This window comes from Lactuca saligna, chromosome 6, assembly GCF_052625555.1.
Source record: "Lactuca saligna cultivar CGN05327 chromosome 6, ASM5262555v1, whole genome shotgun sequence".
NCBI classification, from domain to species: Eukaryota; Viridiplantae; Streptophyta; class Magnoliopsida; order Asterales; family Asteraceae; genus Lactuca; species Lactuca saligna.
The window spans coordinates 106,030,409-106,045,503 of NC_136422.1; positions in this window are offsets into that span (position 1 = coordinate 106,030,409).

A 15,095-nucleotide genomic window follows, 5' to 3' on the forward strand; every position below is an offset into this window, starting at 1 on the left:
TTTAGGGGCGGTGCTTATGCAGAAGGGGCATGTAATAGCGTATACTTCGAGGCAGTTGAAGCCTCATGAGTCGAGATATCCCACCCACGACTTGGAATTGAGGGCTATGGTGTTTTCCCTCAAGATCTGGCGGCATTATCTTTATGGGGTTCGATGTACCATCTACACGGACCACAAGAGTCTGAAGTACTTGATGGATCAGCGAAATCTGAATATACGACAGAGGAGATGGTCGTACGTGGTGAAGGATTACGATTGTGAGATCCTGTACCACTCGGGCAAGTCTAATGTGGTGGCCGATGCGTTGAGCCGTAGGGCGAAAAGCGCCCCGATCCGAGATATTTGTATGTGGTTGACAGTGATGACCCCGATTTTGGATACCATTCGAGGAGCTCAGGCTGAGGCTGCGAAACCAGAAAACCAGAAGAGGGAGCGGTTTGTAGGTCAGGTATCAAGATTCGTTACGGATGGTCAAGGGCTTATGACTTTTCAGGGTCGAATTTGGGTACCGTTTGTGGGCGGTACATGTACTATTTTGATTGAGGAAGCGCATCGATCGAAATTCTCGATTCATCCCGGGGCTACGCAAATGTATTTGGACCTAAGGAAGGAGTATTGGTGGCCCTGTATGAAAAGGGATGTTGCATGGTTTGTTGAGAGATGCCTGACTTGTCGACAGGTTAAGGCCGAGCACCAGCGTTCGCACGGTAAATTACAGCCGCTAGAGATTCCCGGATGGAAGTGGGAACAGATTACCATGGATTTTATCACCAAATTTCCACGGATTGCGAGGGGAGTCGATGCGATTTGGGTGATCGTGGATAGATTGACGAAGAGCGCTCATTTTCTAGCCATCAGCAAGAGCTCTTCTGTGGAGAAGTTGGCAGAATTATACGTGAGGGAGGTGGTATCGCGGCATGGGGTTCCGATGTTGATTGTTTTAGATCAGGATGTGCGTTTTACTTCCAGGTTTTTGAAGAAGTTTCATGAGGAGTTGGGTACGAGACTGCATTTCAATACCGCATACCACCCGCAGACAGATGGACAGAGCGAGCGGACGATTCAGACGCTTGAGGATATGCTCCGAGCATGTGTTTTGGATTTTGGAGGGAGCTGGGACACCTATCTACCTTTAGCATAGTTTTCGTACAACAATATCCATCATTCGAGCATTGGTATGCCACCCTTTGAGTTGTTGTATGGTCGGAGGTGTTGCACCCCCATCTACTAGTGAGAGGTGGGGCAGCGGGTGATGGGTAGCACGGAGATTGTACTCCAGACGACCGAGCAGATTCAGCAGGTCAGGCAGAGGTTGTTGACTGCGCGGAGTCGCCAGAAGAGTTATGCGGACAGGCGGCGGTCCGAGCTCGAGTTTCAGGTTGGTGACCTTGTGCTCCTAAAGGTCTCTCCTTGGAAAGGAGTGATACGATTCAGGAAGAGGGGCAAGTTAGGACCCCAGTATATTGGACCCTTCAGGGTAATTGCTAGGGTAGGCCGGGTAGCCTACCGGTTGGATCTACCTGTTGAGTTGGGGTAGATCCATGATACCTTTCATGTCTCACAGTTGAGGAAATGTATTGCCGACGAGTCAGCAGTGGTGCCATTAGATGATATTCAGGTGGATGTAGGCCTGAACTATGTGGAGAGACCAGTAGCGATCAGGGATCGGAAAGTTAAGGTTATGAGGAACAAGGAAGTACCCATGGTACAAGTGCAGTGGCAACATCGGAAGCGGTCCGAGCTGACATGGGAGTCTGAGTCTGAGATCCGGGATCAGTATCCAAAGTTGTTTTCAGTATGAGACTTCGGGGGCGAAGTCTGGTTCTAGTGGGGGAGAATTGTAACAGCCCAAATCCAGGTATTCATCTATTTTGGGTTATGTTGTTAATTTAGGGTTTCATGTTAGGCGAGTACGCTGGGCGTATGTCGCGCGTACTCGCACGCCTCATTTGGACGCGTGCCCCCTCAGGTACGCTGGGCGTACCCAAGGTTACGCATGGCATAACTTGCCCAGATCTAAAAACCCTAATCTCTTTGGAGGGCTATAAAAGGAATGTGTGGCTGGACTTCTTAGCCACCATCCCTCAGAGTAAAACCATAAATAGTGTGTGCCTTAGTTCTTAAGCCTTTGTGTGTGTATTCTAAGCTTCGTGGTGCCATTCCAAGGTTGCAAAGGAGAAGAAGAGCTCATTGGAAAGGCTAGAAGTGGTGCTCAAGTGTAGATCTGAGCTTTGCAAGGGTTAAAGCTTCATTATCAGGTAAAAAGTTCGGATCTTGTCACTTGGTTTGTGTTGCATGCTTAAAGTATCATTTCTAGGGTTTAAGTCCCAAAGGTGGAGACTTTTTGTGCAAATGGCCTCCATAAGCTTAGATACTTCATATTTCTGATCTATTGGAGTTGTAGACTCATAAAAATGGCATCTTGGACGTGGGTATTGCACCATGCATGAGATCTAGGTCCTTGAGTTGGAAAAGAATGTTGTTATGTGATGTTGGAGCCTTTACAGCCATGCCAACGCTTAAAGGTCTCGACTTTATGGGTTTAGACACACTAAAAGAGTCAGATCTAGAAGTTGGAGTAATGGCTTAACCGATTACGACCATAAATGAAGAGTGGTTGATTTTGATGGTTATGTTGGGCGTAACTTCCAGTACACGCAGCGTATTGGGTGGAGACCCCGATCCAGGGGATTGGCAATGTACGCCCCGCTCACATCTAGCAGTACGCCCCGCGTACTCTCAGGGTTGACTTTTTTTGACTTTTAGGGTTTTGGTCAACATGAGGACTTTAGGTCAAGGAAGGGTAAAATGGTCTTTTACCCTCTGAGGAATGATGATAAGGGGTAAAGTTTAGTGGTGGGAGTCTTTGTGTATTAAATGATATTTTTATGTTTACGGCGAGGTAGAGTCGTCGTTGGGATTCGGTGGTAGCGAGGACGCGTGATCTTAGACTTTCCACAAGGTGAGTTTTCTCACTATACTGTACCCGGAAGGGTTTGACTGTGTGACCGAAAGGTCGGATATGTTATGAGATATATGTATTATGTGTGATAAGTTATTCGTTATATGCGCCATGTATGATATGCTTGATATGGGCCGGAAGGCATTATATTGTGCGCCGGAAGGCGAATATGTTATGGGCCAGAAGGCGTTGTGATGTGGACCGTAAGGTTGACGTGGGTAGGACCGGAAGGTTTACCTGGTCGGGACGGAAGTCCCCTGAGACACGTGGACCGGAAGGTCAGAGCCTGGAAAGGTGTGTGTGCGTAAGTTGTATTTTGGGAAACTCACTAAGCATTTATGCTTACAGTTGTTGTGTTATGCGTTTCAGGTACTAGCGAGGACTGTGGGAAGGCGCCGGCGTGATCGTACACATTGTTGGGGAAAACTATTTTATGATCTTTGGGATGTATTTCGTTGTGACAATATTGTTTACGTTTGAATTTGAAATGTTAATCGATGTTTTTGATGTTTACAAAAATGAAAAATTGGTTTTAAAATTTACATCGTTACAAAGCATGTCGTTACCATCGCTTCAGTAATGACTAAGAGGATGATTGTTATTCCAAACCTAGTGGTCATATCGAATTGAGTCCGACTACGATAAGTATGTTACGCGGTTCGGAGAACCAAGTTTGATGTAGTGTCTGACTTAAACCAAACGATTGAAATCAAAGCGATCAATAGAAGTGTCACACTCATTGTTAAAAGAAGTTGGTAGCTAGAAATGCTACATGTTAAAATGTGATTATATCACATTAGACCGTGAAGGAAGGCATATTCCATTCCGGAATTTGACTCTAAGAGACCTGAGTCTAAGAGATAGACTTGAAGGAATATAGAAGTTATAATTATTACCTAGGATGAAGAGATGACGTATGGACTCATTATACGAGAGATGTTTTGTTGATGATTCCAGGACGTAATCATCCTAAGGGGGAGATAATTGTAACGCCCACAGATCCGGGCTAGTCAATTTAGAGGCAATAAGGGTCGAAAACGACTTTTCGACAAAATATTGTTTATAATAAATAATCTTAACCAATTTTTAGAATATGTCACAAGGTTTCCGTACATATAAAGAACGCTGAAATCCGAGTTAAGACGAAGAAGTTATGGCGCGTCGAAGTTTCGCGACGAAACCAGCACGGCACCGGGAAGCGTAAATAGTGCATTTACAATGAAGGACTTTTTAGCCTTAGTGATCTAAACGAAAGTCGTAGAATATGTTAAACCGAGAAAATCCATAAAAAGATCACCCAAATCTGACTTCGTATGAAGAAGTTATGATTTTTCTAAGATTCGGCTTAGTTGTGCACGACCCGAAACTTGAATTTTAGTTCGAGCGGTTTTTGGCTTACGCGACCTAAATGAGAGTTGAATATATCATTAATAGGAACTCAATGGTAAAATGATAGATGAAAACGGAGTGCGTATGAAGGAGTTACGAATTCTTCGCGGTCATTTAACAGTCTAAACGCCTCCTACTGTTAAATTTGATATCGGTCGAGAATTAGCCAACATAATCTAAATGAAAGTTGTAGATCTTGATTTTACCTACGTGTTGAAAAAAAGAACGTCAAAAACGGAGCTCGTATGCGAATGTTATGATTTTTATAAGTTTGAAGGCTGATACGCGATAGGGGGTGACGTAGCACCACCACAATTGGACACGTGGCACCACCAGAAGGCCACCACATGCACCAACTCAGTGAGTAGGTCCCCCTACTCGGCAAGTCCATCAGATATTTTCACTATAAATAGAAGTGTTAGGCATTCACTTCTCTTCACACCTCCCAAACTCACTTTCTCTCTCTAGTTTCTCTCTCTAGCCTCCCAAACCTAGGTAAACCCCCTAGCACCCGAAGGAATTCCCGAGGCTCCTGGAGTCCCGATAAAAGAGCCTTTCGGCTCGGGAACGCTGCTCCAGCGAAGCCCAGTTTTCGAGAAAACCCGTTGTAAGTGAGCTACGTCTACCCTATCTTTAGCATAGCTTATGTTTCGATATAGTAATGTTATTAGGACCTTAAAATAATTATTTGGGCTGTTATTATGAGTTATATTGAGTGTTATTTAACGCTTATATAATAATGATAATAGCTAGACTATTAATTTGTCGTGGTTGTCGTTAGACTAAACTCCAGTGGTAATGATACTAGGTTTTGTCCGAGGGAAATTGTTTTAACAGTAATGAAGTGTTGTCCGAGTACAAGTCATCACCTTATCAGGTGAGTGCTATAGAGTTTATGCATTGTAAAAGTCACAGTGGTTGTTTCTTTTAATTTTTGCATATTAGTTATTTTACTGAGTCACAATTTTATGCGAAGCGTATTGTAATAGACTTAGTATATTTTTTTGTACACTCAGGTCTCCTATAAATAGGGACTGAGGATAGAAGTAGAAAGAACTTTTGAACTCGATTATTCTTTCTGCTTAAAGCTTTGTAATCAGTCTTCATCAATATAAGATCTGATTAATATTTACTCGTTGTGTTCTTACTTTTCAATCATTCAATCATAATTGTTTTCATAATCTCGATAACAATTCTCTTTAATTGGTATCAGAGCAGGATTCAAACTGCATCGATTTGATTTTCGTGTTAGAATCATTTGGTTTTTGAGTAGTAACTTCACTCAAAAATTTTCGTGCATTTTGGTTTTGAAAATCACTTTTGATCTTCAGATTTGAATCGATTCTGCCTTTGGACTGTTTAGTCGAGTGATCGATTAGCAATTTGTGATCATTTTAGTTGATCAATTATCAAATTCATCAAGTTTTTCAAGCTTTCTGAAATTTTCGTGTTCATCAATGGTGAACTTCAACATGAATACGATGACTTCTTTCTCTCATTTGCTTGGTTCTTCAACCAAAATTCCGATGTTAATCCCTGAATACTATGATCAATGGGCTGACAGAATGGAGGATTACTTAAATGGAATTGATGAAGAACTTTGGAATTGTATCAATGGAATAGTTCAAGCTCCTGCTAATGTCCAATCAATTGGACCGTCTACTACTTCTGCTGAAGTTGTTGAACAACAAAACCGTATGAAAAAGAATGAAAAGAGGTTCATGAGGGAACTAAGAGGTGCTCTACCTCATGTGGTTTACAATTACATTCGTAGTTGTAAAACAGCCAAGGAGATCTGGAACACTCTGAAAGAGAAGTATCAAGGTAGCGAAAAGATGAAGATCAACTCTGTGAAGCAATGTCTTGTTGAACTAAAGGAATTCAGACAAAAGGATGCTGAAACTCTTGAAAGTTACTGTGATCGTCTGAATAAGCTTGTGTATCGCTGCAATAGGTATGGAATCACTAGGTCTCTCATGGAGTTCAATTTAACATTCATCATGGGCCTTCGCAAGGAATGGCGAAGTGTGAGTATGATGATAAAGAATCAACAAAGTTTTGATACAACCAGCCTGAATGATCTCTACAATCAGCTGAAAACACACGAAAGTGAAGTCTCATAAATGTATGAAGAATCAAAACAAAGTATAGGAGGTCCTTTGGCTCTTGTTTCAAAGGTATTTGAAGTTGATACTAATGAAACAGATGGTTCAAACAATGAAGGTTTCTTAATGAACTCTGATGATGAAGCTGTAGCATTCTACTCAAACGACAGAGTTAAGAAATTTTTCAAAAAGCCTTTTAATTCAAAAGGAAAGGAAAATGATGCAAAGAGTGGAGTTGCTAAAGCTGGAGGTGAGGAGAAGAAGAAAATGGAAAAAGTTGATGAAAAGCAAAAAGATGCAAAAGATGTGAAGAAACTAAAAGGTGATTCTGGAATCAATTGTCACTACTGCAATGGTGCGAATCACTTCACAACAGATTGCATGTTACGAAAGAAAGAGGAGAAAAAGAACAAAGTGAAAGATGAAGCTTACTATTCCGAAAAGCTCGAAGAAGTGTGTGCGCAGGTGAAAGGAATGTCACTAGTTGCAAAGGGTGAGTCTGTTGAGGAAGAGAGTGGAACATATCAGATCTGGTCTTCATGATCTGATGATGAAGAAATGAGGCATCCAACTCATGGAGCAATGTTCGCAAGCTTTGAAGATGATTGCGAAGAGAATGTTTCCGGTCAGTGCTTCGTATCCAAATCCACGGACAAATCACCAATGACTACCAAGGTACGTGCTATTCTTGAATCTTTTAATATTACTTTATCTGCTTATGATGCTGAAATTACTTCTTTTGATGATATTGTTGCTTATTTTGATTCTATTATTGTGTCTGCTAGTACTGAAGCTCAAAATTTAAATATGCAACTAGTTGATACACGAAGAGAGTTAGAAATAAAACGAAGCAGAATAGACAAACTTGAAATGCAAATCAAAAATGTAAATTGTGATAGGGACAATCTTGGAAATGAAGTTAGGTTCTTATTAGCACAAAGAAACATATACTGTAACTCTGCTAAGCGTTTGCATGCAAAATTAACTGCTTTACATCATTCATCTGACATTAGCAAAGAACAGCATAGGAAACTTTTACCTTTTCTTGAATATGATCGTGAAAAAGTTGATGTTGTGTCTTATGATTGCGAAAACACAATTGCTCAATTTCACAAAATACCTAATGATACATTTGCATATGGTATTGTCAAAATTGATGAATACTTGAATGCTAATGAGTTGGTTAGTATTGTCAATGAAAGTTTGACAAAGAATGAACAACTGAAAATCTTAAAGATAACTGAAACCTCAACTCTTGATTCTCAACTTAATTATGCTGATGTCGATGACAATTCAGATAATGTAAGTGAAATCAGTGAGATTGAAGAGGAAGAAGAGGTTGATTGTTCTCAATTGTCAATCATTAATATCACATCTAAGATCAAAGGTAAAGAAATTTTAGTTGATTCGATAGTCAAAGATGACATTGAAAACCCCTTTACTTCGCAACATTGTAATTTTGATAATGTGGAAGTTGAAAGCTGGAAATTTGATGACACTGATGAAAACAAAGAAGATGTGAAGGAATCACATGAAATACCTCCACGAGTTGTAGTTGATCAAGTGTTTGGTGATACAGAAGAATTCAACAAAATTCTAAGTGACAAAGGTGCACATTATTTGGAAACTAACACTGTGGTTTATCCAAATTTTATATGCACAGATAACACCATTTTTCCAAATCAAGTATTTGTCACTACTGGGAATGCTGAGAAAATTAAACCTGAATTCAACAAAATGGTTGAAAATGATAATGAAAGGTCAACTACAGAAGGTTTCTTCTCAAATCAAAATACAGTAGAAAAAAATTGACTCAAAATTCTTATATTTATCGAAATCAAAAATCATCACAAAAATGGGTGGTTAAAAAGGAAAAAGCAAACAAAGTTTTTGAGAATGTTGCAAAACCAAAGATTGAAGTGAAATTAAATTCTCATGAGTTTAAATTGATGGTTGGAAATTATTCAACAGAAAATAATATTTCAAAAAGAAAAGCAAGAAAAGAAATTTTTTGGCAAGTTGTGTCCAATGACAAATCAAAAGTTGAAAAAGAACAGATTTCAAAGTCAAAATCATCAAAATTTCAGAGAATAAATAAACAAAAAGATACAAGTTTTCACAAACCAATATATTCTATTGACAAAATTCCAATGACAAATAATGATAAATTTGTTCGCAAATATGACAACAATCGAAAATTTGAGACTTCGCAAAAATTTGTGAATAATCAAAAGTTTCGTAATGTTGACAAATTCACGAATAATTCATCAACTTTGAATGTTACAAATCAAACCAAAATGAAATTTACACCTAAACAACCAAATTTTCCAAAATCCTTCAATTTCAAAACCTACCAAAGTATCGTATACAAAAGTAAAATCTAACATTTGAATGATACTTCCTTCTTGATTAGTGTTTTCCTACCAAAGTATCATTCAAATGCGAAAACAAATGAAGTACTTCTCAAATCCAAAAGATATGGTGATATGTTTACACTAGACATCAAACCAATCGTGGGCAAAACATAATGATGATTCAGAAATAAATGATTTTGATTATGACTTAATTTTTGGAACTCCTGACAGGGCAATTGATGCAGAAACTAATGCTCCTAATAATCAAACATCAGAATCCTCAAAACATAATGATGATTCAACAATCACTACAACGTCGATAACTTGCAAAAGTGTGCCTGGAGTTGATGTCATGGAAGAGCAAACTTTTTAGGGGGGAAAGAAAATATGAATCATCAAGTTGAGGGGGAGCATTCGCAAAATTATCAGAAATGTCATTTAGAGGGGGAACATCAAGATGAACATCATGTTGAGGGGGAGCATGATGAAACAGAGACAATTAATCTTGATGAAAATGATGAATTTCATGAATTAAATGATAATTTCTCTTGCGGGATCTGAAAATAAAGATATGTATGAAGATGCACCATTGGAATTTAATCCTGATTTTCCACCACTTGAGAAATGGACAAGAAATCATCCCAAAGAACAGGTAATTGGGAATCCACAAGATGGTGTGTTGACAAGAGCTCAGATTCGTGTGAAAAATGAGGTACTAAATGTGAACCAAGAATTGTGTATGTTTAATGTTTTTATTTCGAAAATAGAGCCAAAGACAGTAGAGAATGCTATGGAACACTCAGATTAGGTTATTGCTATGCAATCTGAACTGGCTGAATTTGAACGAAACAAGGTTTGGAGATTAATTCCTAAACCTTCTGATATTTCAATTGTCGGATTAAAATGGATCTTTAAAAATAAAACCGACAAAGATGGAAATATTATTCAAAATAAATCTAGACTACTGGTTAAAGGATATTCTCAACAAGAAGGAATAAACTATGAAGAAACATTTGCTCCTGTCGCAAGACTCAAAGCAGTTCGCATATTTTTAGCCTATGCAGCTCACAAAGACTTTGACGTTTTTCAAATGGATGTTAAATGCGCATTCTTAATTAGAGAACTTGAAGAAACAATGTATGTTGAACAACCACTGGGATTTATAAATGAGAAACATCCTAATCATGTCTACATTCTTGACAAAGCAGTTTATGGGTTAAAACAAGCACCAAGAGCCTCGTATGCAACACTTACAAATTTCTTGAAACAATCTAAATTTAAACAAGGATCAGTTGACCCCACATTATTTCGCAAGAAAGTTGGGAATCATCTCATGCTTGTTCAAATTTATGTTGATGATATTATTTTTGGCTCAACTGACCCAACATTGTCAATTGAATTTGAAAATCTAATGAAAAGTCAATTTGAAATGAGTATGATGGGAAAAATCAATAATTTTCTTGGTTAGAATATAAGATAGAATTGGGATGGAATTTTAATCAATCAAGAAAAATACAAAAAGAACTTGCTTGAAAAGTTTGGAATGACCAACAACACGAAGTTGAGAGTACCTATGGCAGTGGGAACAAGACTAACTCCTTCATTAGATACTCCTGTTGTTGATTTAACTCTTTATCGAAGCATGACATGGTCCTTATTGTACTTAACTGCAAGTAGACCTGATATTATGTTTTCGGTATGTAATTGTGCTATATATCAAGCTAATCCCAGGGAACCTCATTTAACTGCAGTGAAAAATATTTTTTGCTATCTTAAAGGAACAATTTCTTTAGGACTTTGGTATCCTACGAAATCGGGATTTTTTATTCAATCTTTTTTAGACTCAGATCTAGGAGGATGTACTTTGGATAGAAAAAGTACAAGTGCTGGATGTCAATTGTTGGATGGAAAGTTGGTGAGTTGGCAATCAAAGAAGCAAACTTGTGTTGCTATATCAAATGCTGAGGCTGAATACATTGCAGCTGTTGCTTGCACATCGCAAATCATTTGGATTCAGAGTCAACTTCGTGATTATGCTATCAATATGAAAAAGATTCCTTTGTATTGTGATTATCAAAGTGCAATTCACATTTTTCATAATCCAGTACAACACTTAAAGACAAAACATATAGCTCTTCGATATTATTTTATCAAAGATCGTGTGGAAGATGGGAATATTGAAATTCATTTTGTTAAAACCACTGAACAACTTGTTGATACTTTTACTAAACCACTTGATGAAAAATCATTTGTAAGAGTTTTAGCAGGTTTGGGAATGATTGATGTGAATTCAGTTTCAAAATCAATAATTCAAGGATGAAAGGTCCGGTCAGAAGCTCTAAGTCGGAATTGTTCAGAAGTTATTGTTCATTCAGAGGCTTCGCATGGCTTCGCATCCACATTTCTTCGCATTCGCACATATAACAACTAAGGTTAGGTTTACTTTTTATACATTTTCATTTTAGAAAAATAAATAAATAAATAAATATAATATATAAAAATATATATATAAAAAATCACAAAATATTTGTTATGTTAACCTTGTTCTTTAAGGATTGTGTGTTTTTAGCTTAGTCCAGTGCTTATTGCGAAGAGGTCATGCTTGTATGTTTCTATGGGAAGGTACTATTTTTTCCAACTTTGTACTAGTTAAGATGTCCCTAGAAGCATGTTGCAACATGTTGTCTTAAGCCTCATATGACTCTATGTGTACGAAAGGAAAGCCTTGATGAAATTATCACATGAAAATTTCTTCCCAATAAGGCTTATATTCGCATTAGTCAAAAGAGCTACCTTACTCTTCTCAAATGAGTTAAGAGTTTTCTGTTTGGTGCACACATAACAGAGGTAGATTCGGTCTTATAACCAATATTTTTCATCATAAAATTCTTAACACAAATCACACATAAAGACGTATGTTCGAGAGGACTCTGATCAAACCCATCGAGACTTAGATATACAAACATTTTATGTTAAGGATCTGACATCATGAGTCCGTGATGAAAGTGAAACCCAAAACTCTAAACTTTGAGGAATTGACGGGGAAATTTTTTCCAGATATTAATGAAACTTTTGTTTTAGTACCAAACTTTCGAAACTCCAAATCATATTCAATTCGCATGCGTGGTCTTGATCAAAAATTCACAACCCACGATGTTTGTTACCCAACAAGATCAAGTACAACAATTTTTATGAATATGATTTCTGTGTGAGTTTCATTCGCAAATCCTAGTCATGATAAATATTTTCAAAAGTCAACTTATAACTGATTACATTGGTCATACAAGTAATTTCAGTTGCAATTTCTCACCTTATGTTAAGGTTGATATGTAATGAAATTTGTGTTGGAATAGTGTCTAAGGCTGCAACTATATTAAGCAAGTATTTGACCCGATTGAGCATGGTCCTTTTAGGTTGCCTTCACCATAGCAACTTGATAGGATGATTTACAATGAGAGTTGAAATATTATGTTGAATAACATTATTGTTTCATTTGATTAATATAAGTCATAAATTAATTAGGAATTAATTTGGTGACTTAAAGAGATTAATTAAATAGAAGGACTTAAACTATCAAATGTGTGATAGTTATACTTTAGGTTGTAATCCCTTATGGATAATATGGTAGATGATTTTAGGGCTTAGGATAATCTTAAAATCCGTCCAAAAGGTTATCATAAAGGGATTAGGATTGCTTTGGGCTTAAGTTATCCAATTAGGGTTTAAGGGTGAAACCCTAGGAGCCTTACAAGTATAAATAGACCCTTGGGGTCATGGAAATCGACACCTCTTGTTCCTAGTGAAACCCTGGACAATTTCTAAGTCCTTTATCTCTCTCTCTCAAATCATCCTCTTGCTAGTTGGTATTTGTAAGCCATTATAGGAGTGACAATTGTGACTCTAAAGCTCCAAGAACAAGAAGATCAAACAAGTGATTCAATGTAAACTTATAACTCTGATTTATCCTTGTTATTATGCTAGAATAACCATTATAAGTCTTGGATTCATGCATGTTCAATTAGAGAAACCTAGATCCAAGCATTAGGGTTTTGTATGTGCACATAGGAATGTTCATATGGCTAAAACCCATCAATTTGAAACCAACCCAAAAATATCTTTCAAAAGAAGCCCTTTGATACTTATCAAAAAGTATTCGATTGTAATTCACGGGAACATACACAAGCTGTTGATCATCTCTCTTGATGATTAACGAAGCAACCTTTGCCTCGGGTTTAACTGCCTTTGTGTCAAATTGGATTTTTGACATCACAGAATTCCAAAAAAAATTTGTTTCTTATCTTATTTCTTTGGAACACTGCACTCACGAAATCCTTGAGGTTCTGAGTAATACTAACTCAGGCTGATGATTTCGCAAAATCTGGCATATGACTTCACTTTATATCCCAAAAGTGAAAGAGCCTTGCCTCCATGCAAAGGGTTCTAACAGTTACAATTCAACAACGGGAATATTGACAGGCTGTGTATACGTGCCAAATGGTATTCGGTCCGGGTTTCTAGGAGATGTGACAGTTGCTTTTTCACACATGGCTAACTTTTGCAGTCATGGTCCGATTATCAAGGTGCCACATCGGATGACATTAAATGCATCCCGCTTTAATTTCAAATCGATTCGGGTTACCTATAAAAGGGGATTCAAGACGGTGTTATACGGTTACGCGATCAAAACAAGAATTCATAAATTCTCTGATTCTTTATCTTCTTCAAACCCTAACAATGGCTTTTACTCAATCCAACACTGATGAAGTTCTCTCACAATCACTCATGAAGATCCAAAGCACCAACTACCTTGTTGATCCTCGAGTTTCATCTTACCCAGAAGAAATAAAGATGTTGATTGTTGCCTTGAAAAGATCTCCTTTAGCAACTGCCATGTTTAGTTCTTTCTCCGTTCCGATGACATGGTTGTCATTGGCAGCATCAACATCATCCCACAACTATGCCACTGATATCATAACCTTTCAATTGGTGAACAACAAGAGGGTTCGTTTGAACAAGAAGATGTTCATTGAGTTCTTGAACATTCCCAATAATCCTCCATTTTTCAAACCCATCAATTCCCAAGTCATCTTTATGTTCAATGAGATGGGACATCAACCAGCACTTGAGAAGATCAGTGATTTCCGAAAATCTGGATTACCATGTATGTGGAATTTTTCTATTTGGCATTTTTCTCAGATGTTTGACAGGAAGAACAGTAGGTCTTGACAGGGGGCGTATGGAAGTTTATGCGATGGTGATGGGCTTATACTATGATATTAGTGTGGATTACGAAACTCAGTTGTGGAAGGAGTTCGTAAAGAGTCTTGAAAATATGAATTCTGAAAAAGGAATCTCTTGTGCAAGATATTGGAGCCTTATTCTTGAAAAGATATATGAAAAAGCAGGAATCCAAGTCCCAGACGGTGCCGAGGTTGCAGAATTCTCGTTGTATCAATTTACAAATGTGGTGGAAGACGATGAAAATATCTTTACACATGTTGCTCGCATTCCGGATGCGATGCTTAGTAAGGTATCATTCACTCACAAAGTGTTGGTAAAATACATGAAGACGGTGGATCCCGCTGTGCAGATTGGGATCCTATTGGAAGTCACTGCCAAAACATCAAAGACGAAGAAGACCACTAAGAAGGGTGAAACATGTCAATCTTCAAAACAAACTCAAGCGGAAGAGGTTCAGATAGAGGAAACGTCTTCAAAATCGAAGAAGGAAACTATACCATCAAAATCTGGGGTACTGAAGACGATTCGCAAATCCTCTCCTATTCGCATGGCAGAAGGCAGCAGTAAGGGGGTAACGGTTAGAAGTGTTCCAGCTCCTATTTCTCCAGGATCAAAGAGGAAAAGAGCTCAGGATGTTGCGAAACATATGCAACAAACATTTTCCAAGAAACGTAAGTTGGTTGTTTGCAACGAGTCGTCTGATGAAGAGGTGGTTCCAGAGACTCCACCTGTTTCTTCACCGGTAACTGTTTCTATTCCACCTGTTTCAATTACACCAACTTCGCAAATCTCTACAACAACCTCTATTCCACTTGAAGTAGTCCCTACCAAATCAGTTTCTGAGGAGGTACCTACTTCTGATATGGTTGTCAACGTATCTGATACGGGGGCACCTATCACAAGTGTCGAAACCACACTACCTATCAGCTTATTTGCTTCTTTACCCATCTCTTCTGAGAATATATCTACTTCATTACCACCATTTTCTCTTCCAACAACTACACTCACTACATTATCAATTTTTGATCATCCTCTACAACATCC